At 41.8% G+C, this 24,936-nt stretch overlaps 1 protein-coding gene across 2 annotated transcripts in view; it reads left to right on the forward strand.

Annotated features, from left to right (window-relative positions):
* PRKG1 (protein kinase cGMP-dependent 1) overlaps positions 1-24,936 on the forward strand; it is a 1,214,718-nt gene that overhangs the window by 826,474 nt on the left and 363,308 nt on the right. The window lies entirely within an intron of this gene.

The raw sequence follows: 24,936 nt of genomic DNA on the forward strand, positions 1-24,936 counted from the left end.
CTAAAACACACATGTTTGCAGTTGAACGCATCCCCTCTTCCATCCCTCCCCCAATTCATCAGATCAATTTCCTAATTGGTTAATTTGTTCTTTTGGAGTCCCCGACATCTTCCTTGTCCTCCTATTACTTCTCTTTGTTGCTGTAACCTGCTAATGTTCCTCGGTCAGCTTCTCCTCCTCTGTGATCCTCTACAATGCAGTCAGGTTTATTTTAATGAAGAACCAATATGGATCAGATTAATGGTTTTCCATTGCCGGCAAAATCCACTACTGTTAACTTGACTTTCAGATTCCTCCAGTCTCTACCCCCCACGAAGGTTTACAGTCTTGAACATAGTGATCTGTGTGGATTAAATACCTAGACCACAACCGGTTTCTAGCAGTTGGTGGTTTAGTGTCTACTCACAAAATTTCTGAAATTTAGCAATTGCTCATGAGCCTGCTCCAGCCTCCAGCATGCACACCAGCCAGTGTCACTCTGCCGTTCCCCATCCGGCCGCCCCTGAACACCTGCTTTCGGGGAAAATGACTTTTCATGAGCTGCTCCTTTCTCTGAACCAGAGGGTCGTTGTCAACTGTGAGCCCTTGGCTTCTCTCTCTTTGAAGTGTCTTCTCAACTAATACCAATCAGTTGGAGATTCTGTTTCTTGGGTGTCAGTCATTTCACTTAGTTTTGCTTAGAATCTTGGATTTCTCTGGTCCTTCTGATCTTGTGTTTCAGGAAGATGCCCATTGTCTCCTTGCAAAACAGGGTTATGGTCGTAAACCGGTCATGCCGCATGTTGCTCTCAGCACTATTCGGAGTCTGAGCCATCTGAGCCCTGCTCCCATGAGTGTGGGATGAGTGTAATCCTACAGGGCTCAGTGCTCAGCAGAGCCAGTGCTTGGAGTTCAATGCCCTGTGGCCACTGTCCTGAACTTCTTAATAATTTTACCTTTGGATTTGTATGAGTGGAGTCTGATAGGACAGTGAAGCAACTTGGAGCCTGGCTTGTGAATGAGTCTACCTCTCCTTGGCTCATATCCCCAGGACTGGTTCTGGGCCACTCACACCCCTGGGGCTGGGCTAGCCTTTCTCCTCTTCACTCCCTGGCCGCTGACCACAGTTGTCCACTGCCCCACAGCAGGAGACGAGGCGTGGGCATGCAGACATGCATGTCCAGCCCCAGATTCCCAGCGCCAAGGCACATTTGACGGGGGCTCAGCAGGGTGGAGCCTCTTGTCCATTCCCTGCTCCCATACAAGTACTGAGCACAGCCCAGCAGAAAGACTGCAATCCCTTGTTTCACCATGTGTTGGTGTGGTGGGCCTGTGGGAAGAGGAGAAATCTGACTTGACCCCCTGCCTCTGGCTGAGGCGTGGCATGTAGATCTGACACCAGGCAAGAGGGGGCTGGAACAGGCCACCAGTGGCTTGCACCACTGCAGGGTTGTGGTCTGTGGGGTAGGTAGCGCAGGTGCCCATGAGCATCTGTGCTTGAAGGAGTGCAGCATTAAATGAGAAACACTATTAAGTGGAGGGAGAGAAGGGGAGGAGGGAGAAAGGGCTGAGCTTTATGGTTTGGTGCCTTTACTAGACTTTCCTCCTGCTTTTTGAATAAGGAGCCCTGTATTTTCATTTTGCATTGGGTCCTGCAAATACCATAGCTAGTGGCTCCTGGCCCATTCATTTGCCTGACCTACCTTATTTCTGCTTTTTTTTGCACCTCGGTTCTAGACTGGTTTCCCAAGTGTGGTTCCACTCCCAGAGCATGAGGAAATCTTGCCTGGACCTTTGAAGGAAGCAGGGCATTCATTCCTGCTTTGGTAGTAGTTAAGAATCTAGTGGTTTTCCAACTTCAGAGAGTTTTTATAGGGTTAAGTAATTGGCATATAGTAAACATGCAAATGTTAGCAGTTCTTATTAACAGGATGACTATTAACTTTTGGTGGAGTGATAGCTTTTTCACTCTGAGTTCTGTTCAGTAAACTGAACTCAACTCAGTTCAATAGTGCATTCATCCCTTGTGGCAAAAATAAAAATAATTATATGATTTGTAATTTTTTTCGAATTCTTTAAAAAAGTTTTAAAAATGTCTTTTAGCATCAATAATTTATCACTCTATAGTTGTTTCCTCCATATTATGATGCTACATGCTTTCTGGTAAATCCTTATATACAAGTAACATTTTTATCTGTCTCATTAATCTTTCTATTTCCCACAGCAACTAGTAGATAGCAGATGCTTGAGAGCTGTTATAGAAGAAGAATTAACTTTTTGTACTAGGTTGAACCATATGAAATTATTGGGTTTGGGGTCAAAATGGTTGAATATTGGCAATTTTATAAGGGTACCTATTTCCTTAGGATCAGAGTCTCTGCATTTCTGTAATCATACTCTTATTGTTTTAAAGATTTTATTTATTTATTTGAGAGAGACACAGAGCAGAAGAAGGGGGAAGGGAAGAGGGAGAAGCCAACTTCCCGCTGAGCAGGGAGCCCAATGTGGGGCTCCATTCCAGGACCCTGGGATCATGACCTGAACCAAAGGCAGACACTTAACTGACTGAGCCACCCAGGCGCCCCTGTAATCATACACTTATTTTAAAAAATTAATTGAAAAATAAAATTTTGTACACAAATTGCTTTATGATATTCTTTGACATCTATTTCTTAAGGCAATATAGTTCTGTAACTTTTTTTTTAGGAAAATGCAATAAAACATGGGTTAACAAGAATTCACAATCCATAATCTCAAATATCTGATTATTTTAATTTTTGATAATGAGGCTTAGGACTTAAGAAGATGTCAGTCTCCCTTTCTCCCTTATTAAACATGATAAATATTATTATGTATTATAATTTGTGATATTAGAGGATTTTAAGATGATAATTTTTGTTTTCATTGTATAATACCATAGTTATAGGTAGAGAAAAATCATTGAATTTTTTTAATTTCAGGAGTTTCTTTTCTGGTTGTTACTACTACTTAAGATAAAATCAACTTCTATCCTTAAAAGTGCAGTGCAGTCAAAGTTCGATGTTGTGAGAGCTCTAACCGGTTATTTTTCAAGTTAATTGAAATCTACTGATCTTCTACAATTATCCAGTATCCATTATTTGTGTTTCTGTATTAGTAGCCTGAAAATTTCTAAATTAATACAAGTAACAGAATCCTTAGAACAACAAATTTTTAAGTGTTTCCCATAATTATTGAATAATTCATGATTTGAAACCCTTTCATTTCTCTGCATAATTATTTTTTCGAAGCAAATCCTCTATCTTCTTCACACTCGGTTGTATTAAGTTTGCCGCTATCTTAAAGTTCAAGTCCTGTACATTCCTTGGGTCTTTATTCATTTGTTCTAGCTACTTGGAAAAATGAAGGTCCATGGCCAGCATGGCTGAGAGACGACGTTAGCCAAGTTTAACAGCAAACCCACATGCCAGGAAGACACATTCACTAAATACTGGTTACTGGGCAAACTTTATAACTTGGTTGTCTAGAGACTATTCCCAATCTTGCTTAGCTTGTCTGGGGAATTTTTCTGAATATGATTCTCCCTTTGCCACCAATCTGTGTGCTTATGAAACAAGATAAAACTGTTGCCTTTTGCATTCTTCAGCAGACTGTTGTGTTTCATTAAAAATGCATGGATATTCAACTTTTTAAAAAATGCCTTTAGAGTAAAAATAGAAGTTAGATAATTTATACAAGAGGGCGGGAGAGCCCAAGAGTAGAGGACAGATAACATCCAAATATCCTCCGACTGTGAAGTGATTATAATAGTTTCGCCATCTTTGCGTAAATTCATTATCTGCAAACCTCCCATGTTGTTCAAGCAAATGGTGTGTTCACTTGGATCTGGAATGTGAATGCTTCAGAAAAAGTGTTAGAATTCCAAAGCCTGCCAGCATCTAAATGGAGCTTTGCCAGGTCTTTAACCCACTTCCTACAAAAAAGCATCTGATTTAAGATATTATAAGCTACAGCAAGTTACGGTAAAATATATATAACTTAAATTATAAAAAAAAAATATATATATGGTGAAATAAAGTCATTTTTTTCTTCCTAGAAAACAGATTGCAAGCACAGGCCCCAGCACCAACCAGCTGGTTGTCATTGGGGATAATTGTGCAATTTCTTTGTTTCCATTTCCCTACTGTAAAATGAAGTTAGTAATATTTACTTTACATTCCAATTGGGAGGACCCTGTGAAATTAGTGATTTAATTAAATAATGAAGCAGATATCACTTGGGCCCCAACTGCGTGCCAGACACTCATGAGATTCTGGGGACAGAGTGGGCCCAGAGTCCCTACCCTCATAAAGCATAAGGCCTTACAAACAGAATCTCTCAAAAATGGTAATTATCATCATAATAATCCTTTTCCCCCCACTTAGGACTTCCGCTCTGTGGGAGCCTGGTTGATTAGAAGAAAAAAACGTCAAATAATAGGCCCCTTCCTCATAGTTCAGCTGTCTTCCAACTATATATTTTATTTATTTATTTGTTTGTTTGTTTGTTTGTTTGTTTGACAGAGAGAGACACAGCGAGAGAGGGAACACAAGCAGGGAGAGTGGGAGAGGGAGAAGCAGGCTTCCCGCGGAGTAGGGAGCCCGATGTGGGGCTCGATCCCAGGAGCCTGGGATCATGACCTGAGCTGAAGGCAGACGCTTAATGACTGAGCCACCCAGGTGCCCCCCAACTATATTTTTAAGGATACTGGAAATGCTAAGCGTTACCTGGGGTAGATGAGTGCTGGATGCATTCATGAGATATGGAAGCTGTGCTTCTGAGGGGCCAAATACATTTTCTCAGGCCATACAGCGAGTAATTGGTGAATACGAGAAATGTTGGAAGCTTTCATGAAAAAAGAAAAAATATTTAAACTAGTATATCTGATCATCTGAATATACCAAACACATAAATTTGGCTTTTAAGACATATTTTAAGCCTCATATTAATACACTCTCCCCACCGTGTGTGAGCACATTTATGTACATAGATCCGTATATTTGCATTATACACACACACAGTAGAATAGGTTACCCCAAGTATTGAATCTCCAGTGGAAACATTTTTTTGTGTGTGTGTACATTCTTTTTTTTTAAATTTTATTATGTTATGTTAATCACCATACATTTACATCATTAGTTTTTGATGTAGTGTTCCATGATTCATTGTTTGCTTATAACACCCAATGGTCCATGCAATACATGCCGTCCTTAATACCCACCACCGGGCTAACCCATTCCCCTACCCCCCACCCCTCTAAAACCCTCAGTTTGCTTCTCAGAGTTCCAATGGAAACATTTTGGATACTGGGACAGGGAGGCAGTAGAAAAATATCTTGGTTTATGGATCTCTCTGTTTCTTCAGACCACAGAGGCAACTGCCTAATCTTCGTGCAGGTAGAAGGATGAAACTTGTCACCGTCTTTCAGGCTTAAATGTATGCTTTCGTGTCTTCCACATTTCTCAGGGCTCCCAGGATAGGTCTTTGGTATTCTGGGGTTGAGATTTGTTAGTTGGTTCTTTCATTGCGTATCTACAAGTACTCAGGCCCTTCCTGTCAATTTCCTCTCATTCAGAAGAGCCAGGTCCCTTGTGGAGCAAATGACGTCAGTGCCCCACCCACATCGCTTGCCTTTACCTCCAACTCCCAGCTACCCGGTAACATGCATTTGTTTGCTTGAGGGCCTCTTTCTCTTGCCTACAAAGTGTGATCTGTCCTCCTGTGTGCCAAGTTCAAGTGCCAAGGGATTAATACCTTTGGAAGCAGCCCCCCACCCAGAGACCAGCAGGAGCTGGTGTATGGAGACCCAGCAACCCGGGGTGGGATCACTCACAATATTTCCCGGCAGAATCAAGCTCCAATCACCCACACTGGAGACGTGCTTAATAATGAAATCTGCCAAAGGCTGCCCTGCCTTCCCCAGCGGTGGTTCTTGGGAGCAGCTCACAAATCTACCACTCACACTTCAATCCTTGTCTGGGGTCTGCTTCCTGGGGGCGGGGAGCCCCACATAAACAAAAACACTCCAGCAGAATGTATCTTTTCTGTGAATTTAGGCTCACCCTACAGATTATCTTTCTTTTCAGGGTTATCAGTCTGCACTAAAATAATCTGATTCACAGTTTTGTGAGCCAGGCTAGATTCTTGCCTGAAGAACTTTAAGTAGCCTAAAAGCTTTGTTTTCAGATTTTTTTTGTGTGTGTGTGATTCCCACATCTTCCCACCAAATACATAAGTGATGGTCTCTAACGCTCAGTGCCCTGCTTATCACTAGAGACAGGTACCATTTCTTGAGCAACATTTTGTTTTGATCAGAATTTATGTTTGGTTATACATTTTATATCTTAACTCAGTTTGGTTTAAAAAAGCTCATGCTGGGCGCCTGGGTGGCTCAGTTGGTTAAGCGACTGCCTTCGGCTCAGGTCATGATCCTGGAGTCCCGGGATCGAGTCCCACATCGGGCTCCCTGCTCAGCGGGGGGTCTGCTTCTCCCTCTGACCCTCGTCCCTCTCGTGCTCTCTGTCTCTCATTCTCTCTCTCAAATAAATAAATAAAATCTTAAAAAAAAAAAAATTAAAAAAAAAATAAATAAAAAAGCTCATGCTTCCAAGTGAAATATGCATTTTCAAAAACCACACAAACCCCTTCTTTATCATCCCAGCACCCAATCTCTGTAATTACTGGCCCATGACCATCAAATATTTTTCCATAATAGCATTTGCCACAGGAATGCAGAGAATATTAAACCAATTTTTAAAAGATTGAACCAAGAGGATTTGTCTTCTAAAGAATTTTTGTCATGCTTTTTAAGAGCTGCGGTTTCTTCATGTTATATTCTAAGCAGTAAATTTTTCATGAAGATAAATGGAGGGACATTCTTTTACCGTGACCTCCCACCCCACGGTGACAGCATCCAGATTAGAATTACTTCGTTAAATGACTATTTCCCATAATTAGGTCAACAACACACGCAGAGGATGATAGGATGAATTTTCAGAAGGGCGCTACATGTTCGATGGTTAAGGGAACAGTTAACACTTTAGAAATAAGCTCGTCATATCCATGTATTGATAAATTGTGTTAGACTACTTGTGTTTTTTTTCCATCTCAAGAAAGTCTCTAACACAATTCATTTCTTTATTTGATCTTTTTAAGCATGCTTCCAAGTATGTATTATACATATTTAAACAGTGCAGAAAGATATAAAAAATGTAAACATGGTAGCAAAGAGGATACTTTTTACCGTGTGTTTACAAGTATTAAAAAGGTACATGTACACATTTTGTCTTAGGCTTTTCGGGCTGCTGTAACAGTATACCACAGACTGTGTAGCTTATAAACAACAGAAACTGGTGTCTCACTGTCCCGGAGGCTGGAACTCCAAGGTCGGGATGACAGCAAGGGCAGGTGGGGGCTGTCTCCCAGGTCTAACTTGGTGGTAGGGGTGAGGGACCTCTCTGGGGCTCTTTTATAAAGGCATTAATCCTGTTCATGAGAGTTCCGCCCGCATCACATTGGGCTTTAGGATTTTGACATCTGCATTCTGGGGGATGCTCATACCTTCTGGACGTAGCACGTGTGTATCTAGCATTACTTACTGGGAGGTGATGGGGGACCATATTAGATTTGGGAGCCATTCTGATCAGCTCCGTATACCGTGCTGAATAGGGAGAAGTTTGCTTTGATGCCCCAGTCAGAAACCTTCTCTCTGTGTAATTGGCAAATCTCCACCAAGCGGATGGCAGGCGTAGAAGTTGTGCAAGTGAAAATATTTGGAGTAAATTATCTGTCTTTATACAAGATAGCTCTCCTATAGCCACTTTAAATTATTGTTCTCGGTGATCAGAAAACAAAGATGTTATCTTATTGGGCTATATTGTCCTCTCTTTTTTAAAAAGCTGTTTAATTCTTACGTCTCCCTTTGAAGTGACCTCCCATCTAATTTTGTGATTCCCCAGAGCATAACCGGAAAGAGAGTACCCACAGTTTCTACAGGAGGATTTATTCCTGTCACATGTCATTCTCCTTTCTTCCCAGACTGATGAGAGCTGCCTCCTTGGTGAATTCCAGATGAGCTTCAGTCCAAGTGGCTGCCTTTCATAATGAGCTTTTGTCAAAGAGAAAGCAACATGTAGAAAAACAGACACACACACACACTCTGACTTTAATGCAGTGACAAAACGAAGGGCTTAAATCACTTCTGGAAGAAACAGGCTTCTGGAAACAATTGGGGGGTCTCCTCACATTACCACAGGCTTGCCCATGCAGAGGGGGCATTGCTGACATTTCTGTAGCTGCTGGAAGTCCAGGGCCTGTGGGGTTTTTGTTGTTGTTGTTGTTGTCACCCCTTAAACACTTTAGTTGATATCCAAACAGAATAGGCAGAAGATAGAATGAAACCAGAATCAACAATGGTTTATTTGTAGATAAGAATTTGCTTTTGGGGCACCTGGGTGGCTCAGTGGGTTAAGCATGTGACTCTTGATTTTAGCTCAGGTCATGATCTCAGGGTCCTTGGATCAAGCCCCGCATTGATCCCAGGCTCCGAGCTCAGCAGGGAGTCTGCTTGAGTTTCTCTCCCCCTGCCGCCGCCCCCCACTCATGCACTCTCCCTCACTCTCTCAAGTAAATAAATAAAAGAATTTGCTGTTGGTTGTAATCACCTTTATGTGGGTTTCTATGACATTATCTAGACTTCAGAAAAAAAGAGAAAGCTGGACTATCACATGTTTTGTGTGTACTTTTTGATGAGCCTTCTTTGGTTTGTGTGATGAGTCTCCAGAAGGGGCAGGGTGAGTGCAGGGCTGACTCCAGGGCTCGGTGATGTTGGTGCCACCCTGGGGTGAAGAAGGTAAGTGGCTGGCCTCAAGTATCTTCCTATCTCTTGGGAAACAGACCTATACCCAACCGTGATCCATGTCTGTATATGCCGAGTTGTAGAAAAGGTACAAGGTGCTTTCAGAGCCTGAGGCAGAGAGGAGAGGACTGTCTGCAGACAGGAAAGCTATCATGAGTCTCTTTTTCTGAAGCTTCTTCCTTCCTTGAGTTCTGAGTCCGTCTCTCTCCGTGTGACCGACCCAGCTCAGCCGTCGGAGCCCTGTGTCCATGACTTGAAATGTACCTCCCTCAGCAGGAAACAAAAGTCCTATATATAAAAGGCCTAAAACCTCACACTGATTGCCCACAAAAGGGAATGAGAAAGGCAAATGATGAGAACAAGACCAGGCATTTTTGAGTCAAGAGGCCTGGGTTTTCCTTTGGGCTCCCCTGCAGCCAACCTCTTGCTTTGTTAATTCAAGCAGTGTGTCCCAAGCATCTAGTGGTCACAGACATGCCCAGTGCCTTCAGTGAACCTGCAGTTTACAGGGAGACTGATACTAAACAAATGTTGCACAATTATCATTATGAAAAATGCTCTCAAGAAAAAAGGAAGGGCGTTTTTGTAAGAGTAAATGACAAGCTGGATTCGTCTGATCCAGAGAACAGGAGACAGGTAGTGTGTGGGGTGAGTGGTGAGGGGCTTACCGGGAGCAGGCTCCAGGCAGAAGAGGCAGTGTGTGTGAAGACCCCTGTTCCCCACAGTACATCTGAGAGCTTGAAAGGTCAGAGTGGCTGGTACAGAGTGAACGAGGGAGAGGGTTAAGAGGTACGGTTGGTAACACTGGTGGGGGCAGACCACACGTGGCCATACCGATGGTTCCGCTAATCTATTGCAGCATAGAGAACCATCCCAAATCTTAGATGCTTCAAACAACAGTTCACTTGCTGTTCCTCATGATGGTGTGTGTGGGCTGGGCTCAGCAGATGGTTCTTCTACTCTGCGTGTCAGTCGGCTCGGGTAGGAGCATTCAGCTCGGAACTCAGCTGGGGTGCCACTCCTGGCTGGGGTCCCACCTGGCGGCTGGAAGAGCGGGCCACTGACTCTCGGCACGTGGTCTCTCATGATGCACTGGTCTAGCCTGAGCTTCTGAAAGGTGGGCTGGATTCCAAGGGGGTAGGAACTGAAGGCCCCAGACCCCTTCGGACCTCGCCCCAGAACTGGTACACCCATTCTGTTCATCTAGGCACGTCAGAGGCCACCCCAGGTTCAGGGGGAAGTAAACTCCGTCTCTTTTTGGGAGTTGTGACAAGCCTGTAGGGAAGGGGAGAACATTTGTTAGGAAAGCATCTTTGGTGACTGTGGACCACACAGAACATTTAAAGCATTTTGGACTGGAGGTTTTTATTCAATGCACGTCTAGTATGCTTGAAGTACCTTATTTCCTATGACCTTCACAGCAACTTAACGAAACAAGCAAGATTACCACCATCTCCTCTGTAAGTCAGATGGGTCTCAAAACTGTCAAGTGACAGGGACAGGCATGGATTGAGGCTCACCTGGAGCCTGTGTGTGTGTGTGTGTGTGTGTGTGTGTGTGTGTGTGTGTGTGTGTTGTGACCACTGTGCTGCTGTTTGGCCATTTTGCTGGTTCTCCATCATGGTTCCTTCATCTTCTCCACTTAGGACATGAGTTCTACGAGGATGAGTAAACCATGTTAGGATCCTAAAAATTAAAGTCCCCCTATGTAGATTTAAAGCACCAGAGTTTCTCCCTTTAGAAAATCTCACTATTGATCCACTTGCTGATGCATTTCAGAAAGGAAATTAATAACTTAGGAACAGAGGAGCCAATGAGCTCCAACTTGCTAACCCCGCCTGCCATTGTTGTAGAAGTGGAGTCTCCTGAAGTTCTGCTGGCCAAATGGAGGCACGGAGGAGACGTTAGTGGCTCGCTCTCCAACCAGTTACCTTTGCCAGTTGCCTGCTTGTTTCTGGAAATCTCAAAGATGTGTCTCCCATGGCATCATAAATAAATCTTTCTACTACCACCTGGTGTTTACCACTTTCCTTCTCTGTTCCTTCAGCATTTTTAGTGAGATTTCCTTCCATGTATTTAAAAAAATATCATGTATTTGGTGCTGAAACATTATTGCTTCTTTCCTTTTGTGTTTAATTCTGTTAGAGATCTTGCCTCCTGTTCTGTTTTATATCCTGATAGCTTATAAGATTTACCATGGAGGAGTGCATGGGTGGCTCAGTGGGTTAAATGTCTGCCTTCAGTTCAGGTCATCATCCCAGGGTCCTGGATTTGAGTCTGGCATTGGGCTCCCTGCTCAGCGGGAAGCCTGCTTCTCCCTCTGCCTCTGCCCCTCTGTCTCTGTCTCTGTCTCTCATGAATAAATAAATAAAATATTTAAAAATAAATAGATTTATCGTGAAAAGATAAATCACATAGAAGAGGGGTGTTTATATCCATGGCTCCTCCCTCCCTAAGAAATATCCAAATGGCTGATACAGTATAGTTCTCAGTTTTGTTTTTTCCCTCTGTTGATCGAGGCTTTGATACTGGTTTGAGCTTCTCTGACATCTTTAGGATGAATTTTCTGCCAGTGGGGTCATCATCAATCCCTCATGCCAATAGCCTTCTGAGAGCTATCCTACCAATCCTCCAGATATGTTTGGGCATGTATGAATACTGAAATCCACAAGACAATTTTTAAAAAACATTTATTTATTTAGAGAGCATGAGTGGGGGGGAGGGGCAGTGGGAGAGGGAGAGGAAGAATCTCCAGCAGCCTACCAGCTGAGCCTGGAGCCCAATGCAGGGCTCCATCTCATGACCCTGAGATCATGACCTGAGCCAAAACCAAGAGTCAGGTGCTCAAGCCAACTGAGCCACCCAGGCGCCCCTACAAGACATTTTAAGTGTGTGTGTACCATCATATCAGCAACATTTTCTGGGAATTCAAACACCTTTTATATTCCAACCTCATGTGACTCCAATGCCTCATGAAGGTGATCATGACTTCACCCAGGGGGTAAGAAAGACACCGTTACTTATCAAAGGAAACAACTGGCATCGCATCTGTGCTATTAAACTATCATATTAACCAAACACACACTTGACAGATTAACATTTTTACTTCCCCCGGAGTTGTTTTGGAGTTTTAAAGAACACAGGTGTTTACTCGGGGAGAAAATCGGCGGCATGTCTCCCACTGGCAGGTCTGTGTGTCAAAATGGAATTGGTTGAGATAATGAATGTCCTTTGAAAAGAACCCGTTGTGTTCACATGAAGTTTTTAGGTATGATTATGGCTGTCTCCAACCTCAGTCTTCCTGTTATTAGTCCATTTGAACTTCCAGGTGCTAGAATGCCTTAAGACTGTCAGAGGAAATAAACAGAGGTTAAAAAAAAAAAAAAAAAAAAAAAAAGTGTTCCATTATTAAGAAACCTCTTAGGAGAAAAGACATTTTAAAACAGAAAAAAAATTTGTTGTTTTTTTTTAAACTAAGTTCCTGAAATTCAAGTGTTTTCTTTTTGAAAAAAGGCACCTTCTGCCACTTCCAAATATCATTCATGTAAATAATAAGAATTAGGATGTTCTACCGAAAACAGGCCAGAGGCAGTGATAGTTTTGTTTGAATGAGTCCTATATTATTTATAGAGGAGACAAGTAAATATACTGTCACCGAGATGATTTATGTGCCCTAAACCACCCCAAAAGGTAGTGGCTTAAAACCACAGTGATTTATTGCTTCTCCTGATGCTCTGGGTTGACTGGACTCCTTGGTCCAATCCTGTGCTCCACATGGAGACCCTGGAGTCGTATACACATCTGGAACATGCAAGATGGCCTCGTGTCCTCCACAATCTCTCTTCAAACTGCCAGTCACTACACAGGAGTCTAGACTGAGCTCCTTGACAGCTTGGATGCTGGCTTAAAAGAACCAAGGTCTTTAATACTTAGGTCCAGAGCTGGCATTTTTGACCCCATTCTTGGGTCTAAACAAGTCACTAAGTTAACCTAGGATCAAGAAGAGGAGAATTGGGACACCTGGGTGGCTCAGTCGGTTAAGCTGCTGCCTTCGGCTCGGGTTATGATCCCAGGCTCCTGGGATCGAGCCCCACATCGGGCTCCCTGCTCAGCAGAGAGCCTGCTTCTCCCTTTCCCTCTGCCTGCCGCTCTGCCTACTTGTGCTATCTCTCTGTCAAATAAATAAATTAAAAAAAAAATCTTTAAAAATAAAAAAATAAAAAAAAATAAAAAAAAGGAGAATTGACCTCCCTGTCTTGATGGGGGGAGAAGTGGCAGGGAGTTTGGAACTCTCTTGACTTCACCTCAGAGATGCTGATTCACTCATTCATGTCCGGATTGAGAGTCCATTGTATGCCTAGCCCTACTCCCTGTGCCTTGAGTCGTCTCTTGGGGGTCATGTCTTGTTGAACTCTGTCATTTGCCTTCAGCTTCACTACTGACTGACTATCATGGTCTTGGCCAAGTTTCTTTACATCTCTGTGACTTATTCTTCTCAGTGAGTATCTTGATGATCATTATGTTTTCTATCTGGCATATTATGGGTTTCACTTAGGGCTCTTGCTGTAGGTTGATCCTCTAATTTGGGACGTAGTTCTCTGTCTCCTCATTTTGTCTAACTCTGTGTCTGTTTCTGTGTGTCAGGAAAGTCATCTCTGTCTCCTGATCTTTGATCTTGAAGGTAATGACATTATGAAGAAGAGGTGCTAGAGTGCCCTGCAGCACCGTGTCGTGACCTGCTGCTTCGGGGAACATCTCCTATGTGTGTTGTGTATGTGCCCTGTTGTGTTCTGGCTGCTTTTTCCTCCAGTGTAGTCATTTGCAGTGGTCTCTTTGCCCCTTACAGGCAGCTTTTGGTCCCTGGTTGGGGTGGGGGGAATTTTAACAAGGTACACAGTGGTCTGCTTGCTAAATGAGACTTGGAGCTGCCGTTGCTGGGACGAGGCTGGTCTATGTAGATCGGCCAAGTGCATATGGATGGGGTATGCACTTTTAACAAGGATGGGGTGTGCACTTTTAACAAGGTGTGCCTCGGGCTTCTGTAGTACGTGCAGCCACAGTTGCTGGTGGGACCAAAGCCCTGCAAAATGTGCGGGTTAGGAGCCATGGTGCTGGTGAGGTTTGCGCTGGTTTTTGGGAGGGAGAAAGGCTGCAGCAACAGCGTGAGCCAGGTGTGCCTGGCAAGGGGTTTGGGGTGGGGCTTGTTGGAAGCAAGTTAGATACCAAGTATGGGCATTGTGCTGGTTCCTGCAGGTGGTCCTTCTTTATGCTGGTGGGGGGCAGCATGCTCCTTTGTTCCTGGAGGGGTCTCTCTGAGATCCCTGTCTTCAGAACATGCTCGGTGATGAGTAAATCACTTTCCCATTTACCCCCAGTGTTTTTCAAACTGCTGTGTGTATGCTGTAGCTGAGGGGCTGTTTGGTGTGCTGTCTCTTTAAGGGCAGGGACTCTGCTTTCTAAGTCCCTCTAAGTCCCAGAGCCAAGCCTGCTGATTTTTAGAATTCCAGACTTTAAGTCAAGCTGGTTCTAAGAAGTCATAAAATTGCCCCTCTTGCTTTCACAACCAAATGTTATGCGGGTTTGTGTTCCCTGTGTAGGCTCCCCAGTGTGAGAGTCTGTTTCTCACCCTTCACCAAACTCCAGGCTCCCTCCAATGTGTGGTTGGCTGCAGTCTGTTTAGGTCTCAAGCTGCATTTTCACCCTTCCTACCTTCTTCCCTGTGGCCTCTTCTCTAGCCTTGGTTGTGGAGTTTGTTCTGCCGGTCTTTGGGCTGTTTTCTGGGTTATTTAGGCTTGTGAGGGTTATCTAGTTGTATCCACGGGATGGGGAGATCTGAGCATCCTCCTGCGCCACCGTCTTCCCAGCCAACACTGCAGCCTTTTTAAATATCAACTTTTGTCACTTAATCTAAACCATTTAAGAATCCAAAAGTTGGATTGTTAGAATTTATATCTATACATTTTATTGAAGGGTGTTTTTTTTTTTAAGCAGATTTTGGGGGCCTGTGAATTTCCAGTACTTTTTGTTTGATGTGAGTTGGTTTGGCTTTTCACGTCAGCTTGCTGATATGCATTACACTTCAGTTACTGGAGATACAAGTCAAGGTTCAAATCGGAGTCTGAAGTCCGGGGAGTGTTGGCACTAATGTTTGCCTTTTGCTAAAGCACTGCTTAGTTGGGTCATAAAAAAGTCAGAGTTTATTGGCAAGGGTTGACAACTAAGTTAGATTAGTCCAACTCAAAGTATTGGCAATAAAATATTCCAGTTAAGAAAAAGCACTACATCTTGTCTTCCAGCTATCTCTGACATGTCAGCCCAAAGTATTACTACTACCTCTGTCCAGGATTTCACGACCCTTGCCATCTTGGAGCCTTCCATCTCCACCACTGGGAGTTGTGTAGACTGATCATAGAAGCAGCTTCACTTTTTGAAAGGGCCACTGGCTTTCCCCATGGTGGCTTCACCCTAGACAGAGCAGGGAAACTTACAAGGTGGGGGAGGGGGTGGGGTGATATTGTCAAACTTCTGTTTAGCTTTCTAAGTTGTGCTAGCTAAGCAGTCTGAGATTTTGGCAAATGGATCCCAGACACTGGTTGGTTGAGTTTGAGTCCAGGTTCTGTCACTTAGACCCAGGGAGGTAAAGTTACCTGTGAGTGGTCTCAGGTCCCATCTTTTTGTGTGCATGATGTGGATAATGAGAACACCTAAAGAGTGACTGAATAGTAAAGTAAGTTAGTTTATATAGAATTCTGTTATCTCCATTGCACTGATGAGAAAACAGACTCAGGTTAATTAACTTGTTCAAAGTTGCATTTTTACTAGGCAACATGGCTGGGACTTACTATTATACTTTGCTTAGCACATAATAGCTAATTTAAAAAAATGTTGGAAATGTAGACACATGGTCATATCTTAAAAAGACACCATTAAGCTTGATTTGACATTTAATATCATCCTATAGGTCTCTCACATTTATGACTGTAGTTAAAATAAACTTAAATTTTAATGATTGCAAAAATATGTGAAGGCCGAGCTAAAATTATTAAATGCTTAAAGATAATATAATGGTATTTTAATTGCCATTGTAAAGTGAGAGTGACCTGATTTTTTTCTCCCAAATAATTGATTCTCTTTCTATGCTTACTGCTGTGTCAGTTTATTTCCTTTGGACCTGGCAGATAGAGAGAGCCATCCACTCAACACCCATTCTCACCGTTCTTATTAATCTGCCCTAACTCCTACATGTCTTATCCAAGTCACTCCTTTGGATTATGACATTTGTCAGAAATTAAAATGCAAATCTGAGGAGATAATATATCCACCCATCATTGCTTACATATATCATAGGATAAACTAATTTGTCAGATAATATAGTCCATTGCCTGACTGCAAAAATCTCCTATGTGATATTTATTCAGTTAGTCACATAATAAATTGAGGAAGCATGCATCAGTTTAAGACTAAGCTATTACTAAGCTTGCCTGAAAATTAATACTTATGATAATAGAAGGAACATATATCATTGTGTAAATGGATTTAAATCCTTTTTGGTAGAAGCCTGGTTGTTCATGGATTAAATAAAGTACGGAGAGCTGTTAGCAGAATACCTGAATCACAGTATATGGTGAATAACTATTAGTGATGGTTATTATTATTGTTAAAGTAAGAAAAGCACTTGGCATACAAGTGCTTGATAACCACTCCTAACCATGTATGAAGCTGCTTAAAATGTGAATGATGATAATTACTAATAATTGATGTGCTAAATCTTCAGCTGAAAGGGATTCATGGATCATATAATTTAATCCCAGTTCTACCATCTAATTCTGGGTAAGCTTTATAATTAAGGCAAAACTCTTAAAAGTCATGAATTTTATTCTTTCATTGACTTTTGAGCCTTAATAGCAAAACTACTTTATCAGAGGTTCCAATAAATTGCTATAGTTTTTTGAGGATGGAAATTTATTTCTCTGCATTCTTATGTTTTCTAAACTTTTACTACAAAATCAAAAAGGAAAATCTCTTGGTAAAGAGTGGATTTAGGAGTAATGTGGAATAAATAAAAAGACAATCTTGCTTGCATTCCAGAAAAAGGCACTTATTAAACAATTATCTTCAGAAATTATTTCCCAAGGGAAAAAATAGAGGCTTTGAAAAATTCAAAATGATATTGGACAAGAATTCATATCAAGAATTAATATTAATATGTAATATGTAAAAGATTCACAGTGACCTTTGAATCCTGTTCTTAGGTTTATGTACTTCTAAATGAGGGTTTTTATTTGTTAAGAGTTAACTTTCTTTTACTCTGTATTTCCAAGTCAACATTAAAAAATTGAACATTGAATAAGATCTTTGGCTATGTGACCTGGCTTGACTGTTCCATCCCTCCAATTTTATTAAAACAGTTACTCCAAGGTCAGATATCCTTGGATTAATTTTGAAAGGTGTAAAACATTTTTTCATTCAGTAAACTTTGAGCATCTCCCATTGGCCGGGCGTTAAGCTGAAGGAGTTGGGCACTGTACTTGACCTCAAGATGCTGATAGACTAGGGAAGGGGTGGGCAAACTTTCCCTTGCAGATCCAAGTAGTAAATATTCTAGGCTTGAGGGCCATAGAGACTCCATTGCAACTACTCTGCCATTGTATCCTGAAAGCAGCCATTGACCATCCTTAAACCGGTAACATGACTGCCTTCCATTAAAACTTGACATACAACAATAGGTGGTGAGCCAGGGGCTGTGGTTTGCTGATTCTAGAATGAGGCAGATAAATAAACTGACTAGCACAACACGAGAAGCTACGATGGAGGTAGACACAGGGTACCTCGGGAGCCCAGATGAGAGGCATCTAGACCCTCTGCCCTTGTGGATGTGTCTGTGCGGAGTCCACCGTGACTGGGGACAAAAAAAGGGGGAGATGAGGGAGATGATCAATCTAGGCTTTTCAGAGAAGATTATGACTGCATTTCATCATGAAAATAGGGAACAACTCACCATGAGACCATGCTAAAGTCTATTGTATGTCAGGCCTAGGGACTTGTGAATTCCATCCCCTTAATATAAGCTAATGATTCCAAACTATGTAGCATGGAAATTAAGTTGCTCAAGAAATTAATAATTTTGAATTAAGGAGTTACCTTGTCGAATAAGTTGGCAGATACTATCTCATTTCCCTGTCCAGTTAACTTTCTAATCTTTTAAAAAATAAAGACTCTGATATGTAAAGAAGATTTTTAAATTTCTATAGTTCAGAATTTCCTTATTCGGCTATGGAATCCTTTTGGTAGGGAATGTCTATTGACATACTTTAGAAACAATGTTTTGAATAGTGTGGCTTTGGAAGCAGCCATAAACCAAGGGTGAAGAGTCCTACGTTCCGTCTGTCTATGTTGCCCATATGTTGCAGCTAGGTTCCAGAAGCACTTCAAATAGATGTCTGTTGAGTGTTTCAGTTCCCCGGTAATAGGTATACAGTCCCTGAGAAATGGAAATTGGAGCAGGTTACCAGGATTGTGAGGTTTGAGGCAGAAGCACTAGCAAACTCACTTGGTGAACCAGGAGCAATGCAGAATTAGAGAGTGATGATTCTGAATCTTGGGCAGTATCACCCCTAGAGGTTGTGTGCTTGTCGCATGACATTTCACAGGTAGGAACCTGAGATGCTAAATGCTCTGCACTACATAGGAATCCCCTGCACAATGAAGGTGCATCCTGTCCACGAGCCGGGGACACCTTGTGGAGAAACACCGCTGTAGGGAAGGCATAGCCTCTGAGGGCAAGCGATCACACCTCCCAGGGCTCGAAAGATGGGGTAGAAACTCTGGGCGGTACCTGTTAGGCTGATTATCGTTAGTACAACATTAAACATTTAAAAGGTTATACACTGTTTTTTTAGTTTTAATAATCAGACATAACCTGTTGAATTCCATAAGAACCCATCAGATTATATTTTTGCATAGGCACAGGCTGTTGTAAGATGTACAGAGTAAAGATAAGGTACAATGTGATCTTCCAAATAAGCCACAAGGTTAGATGCTATTAAGCATTTCCGAGGTAATTTAATAAAGTATGTCATTAGCTCCTCACCTCCTCAGGATCGTTGCGATAGAAGCACCAGAGTGACCTTGGTTCTGATTTTGAAAGCAGCCCTTCGGTGGATTTTTTCAAAAGCTCTTCTAAAAGATTTTAAAGAAGACTCTGTAAGTCAATAATTTTTTTTTTTATTTTTCTTGAGTAAATAGCCTCAAGGAAATATTCCCAGGGTTTCTGGAAAATAACAAGCCGAATGAAGATCTTTTGCACAGACTAGGGTTGCCAGAAAGAAGGCATCTGTTTTGAAAAAAAAAAAAAAGCAGCCCATCCTCTGGGCTGATGCAGCCCCTACCAGGGTAAAACAGGTGGCATGCAGAGAGGGGGGTGGGCTGAGTTTGAGCTTCTGCTTATCCCCATGCAGGTGCCTTTGGACAGTGTGCAAAGCACACAACCCTGGCTCAAAACCACCACCACTTCATCGTATTTGGCTTCGTTGCATTTATTCCTTCAATTTGCATGCTCTTGAGTACCTACTACGTGATGCACTCTATGTTAAGTGTAGTATTACACAAGTTCAACAATAAGTCCCTTTAAGTGAGTGCTTGCCTGATGGCAGCTTCTTTGCTAAGTGCTTCATACTTATTAATATTCACAACTGCTCCATGATGAGCTGGGTAACTTTTGTTTTCATTTTCTGACTATGGAAGCTAAAGCCTTAAAATATAACAAAATAACATAGCACAACAAAATAACATAGCACAACAAAAAATAACATGGCACAACAAGATAACATAACATAGTAACAAATAAAATGATGAGACATAGGTGGAGAAGATTGCACTTCAGAAAATAAGCTCTACTAGGCTTATGATTCTTAGTGGTTATTTTAAATTCTCACATACCAACTGAAAATAATCGGTAAAGCTGTCAACCTTGCTGTGCATTAAAATCATCTGGGGAGATGTTAAAACATACATTGAACAACATGGATGAACCTTGAAGATATTATGTTAAGTGAATTAAGTCTGTCACAAAAAGACAAATACTGTAAAGATGCATTTATATGAGGCCCCTAGGGGAGCCAAATTCAAAGAGACAGAAAGCCGAATGGTGGCCACCAGGGGCTGCGGAGACAGGAGAATGCAGAGTTTGTGTTTAATTGGTATAGTTTCCTTTTGAGAGGATGAAAAAATTCTACAGATGGATGGCGGTGCTGTTTGCACAACACTGTGAATATATTTAATGCCATTGAACTACACACCTAAAAATCATTAAAATGATAAAATTATGTTATAGATATATGTTTTATTACCATTTTGAAAAATACATTGCTTTCTTGGAATCCACTCCATGACTTGTTGAATCTGAATTCCTAATGACTTTCAGGTTTGGAAACCACTGTTCTAGGACATTTTGACCAAGGATTTGGTCTAACAGGTTGGTACGTGCTTTGGAAAAGGCAGTGAATTTGCAGAATTGAATAACATTAAAATCAAACTTCGAAGTTTGAGGTTGGATGTATCATAGTTCTAGAAGATGCTGTTAAGACCATACTTTCAGTATTTTTGTTGTGCTTATAAGTAACTTGATCACTGATAGCTGTCTAGTGACAAATAGACAAATTCGTCTCTCACAGTATTTCATGGCATTTGAGATTGCTCAGGCGAGAATGATTATTTCTGTATTAGAGGTGAAAACAGACTCACAGAGCTCAAGTGATTGGCATCTCTTACACATGCTGCCTAGTGCGAGGGTGGTAGGAAAGATACCTCACTGATGGGAATAGAACCCTTGTCTAAATGAAAATTGCAGGGATAACAGTTTTATAGGTTTTCTTTTTTTAATCATTGAATTGTATTTCCTGCCATCAATTACATTAATCATTTGAATGGAGACATGTCAGATGACTAAAGAGATGTGGGAGAATGTGCTGGAAGGGCTGACGTGACAGAAGGCATGCAGGCGGTGTTGGGCTGGGGCACTCACCAAGGGCACTGGGTGAGGAGGAAGGACACACTACTTAGAGTTGCCTGTCCCTGAGCCCTTTACTTTAGAAGGGCGCCCCCTACCTTCTCCAGGGTGTGGCCCCCGCTAGACCACATGCCCCATCCCGACCCTGGAAATCCATTGCCCCCAGATGGCCTTGAGCTCACTTCCCAGGTCTGCCTAGACCTCTCCTCAGCATCTTTCTTCCTGCCCTGCCGTTTGCCCACCTCTGTATCCAAGTGGTTGACTAGACAGGCAGCTGTGTGTGTGTTGGGGGTGGGGTGGGGTGGGGCTGGGGGGCGGTGGTTGCGGTGGATGGTGCTTGGTTGCACAGGGAATCAGGCCTCTGCAAATACTAGTGATGGATTTATTTTTTCAAATATAAATTGTTGAAATATTTTTCCTTGTTACTATACCCTTTCCTCTTTTCCAGACAGATTTGCCGTCTCTTTTTTTTAAATTGACTATATTTGGCATATCGCATTGTAAATTTAAGGTGTACAACATGTTAATTTGATACATTTATATATTGTAATTTGTTTGCCATTATGACGATAATTAGCACCTCCATCACATTATTCTTTTAGTGGTTGGAATAATTTCGTTCTAGACTCTTAGCAAGTTTGCTTGCCTGTATTTACTACACTGTGCATTATGTATATTTTTTATGGCTTGCCTACTATTATTACTTATTTTTATTTACTGTTGTCAGTTTGTACCCTTAAATATCTGTCTTATCCCCCCACCCCTATCACCTAGTAACCACCATTTTACTGTTTTTTACCAGCTTGGCTTTTTTAGATTCCACAAACAAGTGATGTCTTACACTACTTAGCATTTTCTGTTTGACTTTTCTCACTTGCATAATGTGCTCAGGGTCTCTCCATGCTGTAATGGCAGGATGTCCTCCTTTCTCGTGGCTGAATAATACTCTATGCATGTCACATCTATATGTGTGTGATTATACTACATAATCCATTACATGTAGAAATCTATGTATCTATATCTCACATCTTCTTTTTCCATTCCTCCATTGATGGGTACTTAGGTTGTTTCTATATCTTGACTTACGTGAATAATGCTGCAGTAAACGTGAATTTCTTGATCTGAGAATTTTTGGTCAATACTTAAACCTTCTAGAAGATAAAATGCTATCTATTTTTTAAAGCCTAAATTCATTTAATGATATCCAGAGTATCTGGAGTCAAATGGAGAAAGAAGAACCTTGGAAATAATTTTCCAGGAATGAATTTCTCTGCATGGACTCACCTGGGAAGGCTGACTAGAAGCACCAGGGTTCCCTGCTTGACCAAAGGTCTCTTTCCTCATCTGTGGGCACAAAAGCAGAGAGCCATTGGATATCAAGGGTCCTTCGTGACCTTGAAAGCAGAGAGATGAAAGCCTTTACTTTCCACTCTCCGAGTATGACCTGACTCCTGGATTCGGTATGACCTTGAGGAAGGGCTACACAATGAATATCTTCAGATAGCTACCTGAGAAAAGGATTCCTACCCCAGATCAAATATAATTTGACTGAAGAAGGAAGAAATGGGTATTTCTAGCACTCTTGAGTCTACACTGAGATTTATATCTGACCTATTAGAATGTTTATTTTGATTATTGAAGGTCTTAAACAATGATAACCTTTAGAACAAAAATATAATTGTGGTGGCTGCTAATATTTATTGGATGTTTACTATGTGCCAGGAACCTTCTTAATGCTTTATATCTGTTATTTTGCTTATGTTCACCACAGCCCTATGCAGTGGGTGGTAATATCCACCCTGCCCTTTTTTAAGGGAAGGAGGCTGAGACCTAGAGAAGTCAAACTGCTTGCCAGAGGCGTAGCTAGTAATTAGCAGAGCCTAATTCAGCTTGATTCTCTTCCATCCAGAGGCCCATATGCTTACTCACTACCCAGTGGTCCAGGGTAAGGAGTTTACATTGTATCACACAGATGATAAAATTATACCTCAATGATGTCTCCATAATGGTTTGTTTTATTTAAAGTATTTTTACACACAGGAAATAATTGTAATTCTTAGAATCTGGTGAGATAAGAGCTAGCCTTTGGGGGTTGGGGCCACTGGGTGATAAGAGCTAAATGCTGATGATAGACAATAAATCTGGCAGTGATGAGTAATACACGGAGGGGGTCACAAGAGACTCCAGGAAGGAAGATCAGTTATAAGACCATTGCATAGCAGACTGAAGCAGGATCAATGCCAAATGATCTAATCAGAGGAGCAAAGTATGTAGAGGGAAAAAACAAAAACGAAAAAATGTGTTGATGAGCTCATTAAAGGGAAAGCTCAGATACCTGTAAGATTAAGAAGGACCAGTAATAAATATTTGAACTCAGGGGCGCCTGGGTGGCTCAGTTGGTTAAGCGACTGCCTTCGGCTCAGGTCATGATCCTGGAGTCCCGGGATTGAGTCCCGCATCCGACTCCCTGCTCGGCAGGGAGTCTGCTTCTCCCTCTGATCCTCCCCCCTCTCGTGCTCTCTCTCTGTCTCATTCTCTCTCTCAAATAAATAAATAAAATCTTTAAAAAAAAAATATTTGAACTAAAAAATAAATAAATAAAAGGACCCTTACTTAATCCTTCATCAGTAGAAATTGGTTTCTTTGGTAAGTCAGAGATCTCTGCTTTTATTCAGTTGGCATGAGCTTTAGGGAAGCACTGGCGCAGAAATAAACCATACCTGTCCATATTCTTCGCGTTAAACTTGATACTGAGCCGATTTCTTATGGCAGAATAAAAAGGCTTCCTTTCTCCAAATGCTACCCAAAGATAAGTCCTGCAACCGCGTGCTCTGCTCTAGGTAGAGGACATTGGTGAACTATCTACAGACTTAGGTTGGTTGGAGATATCTTGCCTTATAAATATGGGACTACATCTAATACTCTGATGATATTTAAAAACAAAAACCTGATAAAATCAAGCCCGTGGCTACCAAGTAGGTTTAAAAAAAAAAAAAATTGTTTGTTGAGTATGAAAAAAACACCCAAACTGTTTTTACAGATTCCTTACTGCAAAGTCCTCCTCGCCTCCCTCCCTCTGATCCCGCATCCAGTCCACCAGGAAATCAGCTGCCTCTACTTTCACCATACAATGGAGCTCAAGTGCTTCTCCACCCTTCCACTGCTTCCGCCCTTTGCAAATGCCCACAGTCTCTACTCTGGCCGACCTGCCATTGACTCTCCACAGAGACGGAGAGGGTCCCTTTAATTTGGGAGTAAGACCTTGCCACACCTGCTCAGAACCCTGCAGCATCTGCATGTTTCACTCAGATGGAAGCCAAGTCCTTTGAGGGTGGGAGGCACATGCCCCTTTGTGATCCGCCTTCTCCCCCTTCCCTCTTGATGCACGTGCTCTTCGTTCTCTCCCAGCCGCTGAACTCTGGACAGCAGAGCCCCACCCTGCTGCTCCTGGAATCCACCAAGGTTGCAGACCCCTTCCTTTCTGGTTCCTTTACCTGGATCCTCTCTCTTAGATCTACAGTTAACTGTCCCTCCCACCTCTCAGATGTCTGTGACAATTTCACATTATCAATGAGGACATCCTAGTCCAGTTCAGTCTTTCACCTTAAACCCTCTCCCATTGTAATCCCTGCTACCCTGTGGGACTTTTTGTCCCACTAATGTGCTCTATGATATATACATGTGTGTGTACAAGTATCATATGTATAACATATATTATGTGTACTATTTACTATTTCTTTGATCAGTACACAGGAACCTTTGCTTTTGTTAATGAATCCCAAACACTGCAACAATTTATGGCCCATAATAGGTACTGAAGTTTGAGTGAGTAAATAAATAATTGAATTAAACCAGTATTTTAACAACAGTAAGAATTGTTTTCTTTGAAATGGACCCATTAGGATACATTTTATTTAGTTGGAACCATGATTATGTATTTTATAATACTCAGTATGATAAAAAAATACAGCCCTAAAACAGAAAATCTTGAAAACACAAGAAGAGGAAAAAAAAATGAAAAGATTGTTACTCCACCTAACATATTTGTTAACTTCGTGATATTCTCCTGCAAAAT

Source organism: Phoca vitulina, unplaced genomic scaffold (genome assembly GCF_004348235.1).
Source record: "Phoca vitulina isolate PV1807 unplaced genomic scaffold, GSC_HSeal_1.0 scaffold43, whole genome shotgun sequence".
NCBI lineage: Eukaryota > Metazoa > Chordata > Mammalia > Carnivora > Phocidae > Phoca > Phoca vitulina.